Raw genomic sequence first — 3,261 nt, forward strand, 5'->3', positions numbered from 1 at the left:
AAGTGCTCCACATTACTCGGCATCAGGGAAATACAAATCAAAACCACAATGAGATATCACCTCACACCAGTCAGAATGGCTAAAATTAACAAGTCAGGAAATGACAGATGCTAGAAGGATGCAGAGAAAGGGGAACCCTCCTACACTATTGGTGGGAATGCAAGCTGGTGCAACCACTCTGGAAAACAGCATGGAAGTTCCTCAAAAAGTTGAAAATAGAGCTACCCTACAACCCAACAATTACACTACTGGGTATTTACCCTAAAGATACAAATGTAGTGATCCGAAGGGGCACATGCACCCGAATGTTTATAGCAGCAGTGTCCACAATAGCCAAAGTATGGAAAGAACCTAGATGTCCATCAACAGATGAATGGATAAAGAAGATGTGGTGTATAAACACACACACACACACACACACACACACACAATGGAATACTATGCAGCCATCAAAAGAAATAAAATCTTGCCATTTGCAAAGATGTGGATGGAACTAGAGGGTATTATGCTTAGCGAAATAAGTCAGTCAGAGAAAGACAACTATCATATGATCTCCCTGATATGAGGAAGTGGAGATGCAACATGGGGGGTTAAGAGGGTAGGAAAAGAAAAAATGAAACAAGATGGGATTGGGAGGGAGACAAACCATAAGTGACTCTTAATCTCACAAAACAAACTGAGGGTTAATGGGGGGAGGGGGGTTGGGGGGGTGGGATTATGGACATTGGGGAGGGTATGTGCTATGATGAGTGCTGTGAAGTGTGTAAACCTGGCGATTCACAGACCTGTACCCCTGGGGATAAAAATATATGTTTATAAAAAATAAAATTAAAAAAAAAAAAAGAAGATAATTTCAAGGGCACCTGGGTGACCCAGTTAGTTAAATATCTGCCTTTGGTTCAGGTCATGCTATCAGAGTCCTGGGGTTGAGTTCCATGTTGGACTCCCTGCTCAATGGGGAGTCTGCTTCTCCCTTTCCCTCTGCCCCTTCTCTCCAGCTCATGCTGTCTCTCTCAAATAATAAAGACAGTCTTTTTTAAAAAAAGAATATAATTTCATTCATAAAGGAATTAAAAAGTATACCATGGGGGGCACCTGGGTGGCTCAGTGGGTTAAGCCCTTGCCTTTGGCTCAGGTCACAATCTCAAGGCCTGGGGATCAAGCCCCGCATCAGGCTCTCTGCTCAGCAGGGAGCCTTCTCCCTTTCTCTCTGCCTGCCTGCCTACTTGTGCTGTCTCTCTCTGTCAAATAAATAAATAAAATCTTTAAAAAAAAGAATACCATGTTTAAGAATAAATTTAATAAAAGAAATGCAAGTCTTATACACTGAAATTTATAAAACATTGCTGAGAGGGTGTTTTAAAACATCTAAATAAATGAAGAAACATTCAATGTTTCTGGATTGGAAGACACACTATTAAGGTGATGATTCTTTCAAAATTGATCTATAGCTTTTATTCAATCCTTATCAAAATTTCAGTGCATTTTCTTCAGAAACTGACAGATACTGAAAGTTACATGAAAAAAAAATAAACATTATATGAAAATGCAAAAGACTTAGAATAGCCAGAACTATTTTGAAAAGAACAAAGTTGAGGACTTGTTTATGTATAGAAAGACTCAATACTGTTAAAATGTTAATTATTCCCAAATTTCTTTACAGATGATACACAATTTCAATCAAAATAATAAGTTTTCTTAAAAGGACATAAGTAATTTAATTCTAAAATTTCTATGGACATTGAAAAGACCTAGGATAGCCAAAACAATTTACGTGTACATAAAAGTTATCTCCATCTACTAATGAATGAATAAAGAAGATGTGGTACACACACACAGACACACACACACACACACACACACACACATATACACACACAGGAATATTATTCAGCCATCAAAAAGTATGAAATCTTGCCATTTGCAACAACATGGATGGAGCTAGAATGTATTATGGTAAGCAAAATAAGTCAGAGAAAGACAAATGCCATATGATTCCATTCATACACGGAATTTTTTTTTAAAAAGATGAACATATGAGAGGGGGGAAAGAGAGATGGAAAGAAGCCATAAGAGCCTCTTAAAGGACAAACTGAGGGTTGATGGAGGGAAGTGAATGGGGGATGCAGTAGAAGGGTGATGGGTATTGAGGGTATTTGTTATGATGAACACTGTGTGTTATATATAAGTGATGGATCACTGAATTCTAGTCCTGAAAACAATATTGCACTGTGTGTTAACTAACTAGAGTTTAAATTAATATTTGAAAAGAAAAAAAAGTCTTGCAATGTTTTATGGATTTAAATATAAGTTCTAAAACTATTAAAATGTTAAGGAAAATGGGAAAAATTTTAATGACATTGGTTAGGAAAAGATTTCGTAGATATGACTCAAAAAGCATGACCTCTAAAAATATTTAAGTATATGTTTTCATTAAAATTTTTTTAAAGTTTTCCTCTTCAAAAAGATACTATAGAGAAAATGAAAATCAAAGCCACATACTGGTAGAAAATATCTGCAAATATATATCTAAAAAAAGACATATCTAGAATATGAAACAGTTCAACCATGAGAAGACAAGCAAACCAATCAAAAAATGGGTAAACATTTAAACAGACATTTCACCCAAGAAGATGTACAGATAAGTACATAAAATATGCTAAAAAATCATTAGTCATTAGGGAAATGCAAATTTAGACCAAAATGAGGTACCAGCTTACTTCCTTTAGAGCGGCTAAAGTTTAAAAGACTGACCAAAGCAAGTTTCACCAAGGACATGGAGTAACTGGAACATACACTGCAAACAGGAATATAAAGTAACTCATTTAGAAAACAGTTTGTATCTTTTTGAGAAGTTATACATACATCTGTCATACTACCAAGTAAACTCACATTTAGTTATTCCAAGAGAAATAAAAGCATATATCTACTCAAAGACTAGTACATGAATATTTACAACATCTTTGTAAAAGCCCCAAACTGAAAACAACTCAAATGTTTATCAACAGGTAAATGGTTAGACAAATTGTGGTATGGATATGCAATATGGTATGGATATACAATAAAATATTAATATGGAAAAGGAAAAATGAAGAGAAAGAAAAGAACAAAAAAGTACAAACTATTGATACATATAACCACATGGGTGAATCTCAGAATAATTATGCTGTGTGTAAGAAGCCAGATTCTTTTTAAAAAATTTTTTATTTAAATTCAATTTAATTAACATATAGTGTATTATTAGTTTTAGAGGTAGGATTT

The sequence above is a fragment of the Enhydra lutris genome, unplaced genomic scaffold, assembly GCF_002288905.1.
Source record: "Enhydra lutris kenyoni isolate GAN:26980312 unplaced genomic scaffold, ASM228890v2 scaffoldscaffold88, whole genome shotgun sequence".
Classification (NCBI taxonomy): Eukaryota; Metazoa; Chordata; class Mammalia; order Carnivora; family Mustelidae; genus Enhydra; species Enhydra lutris.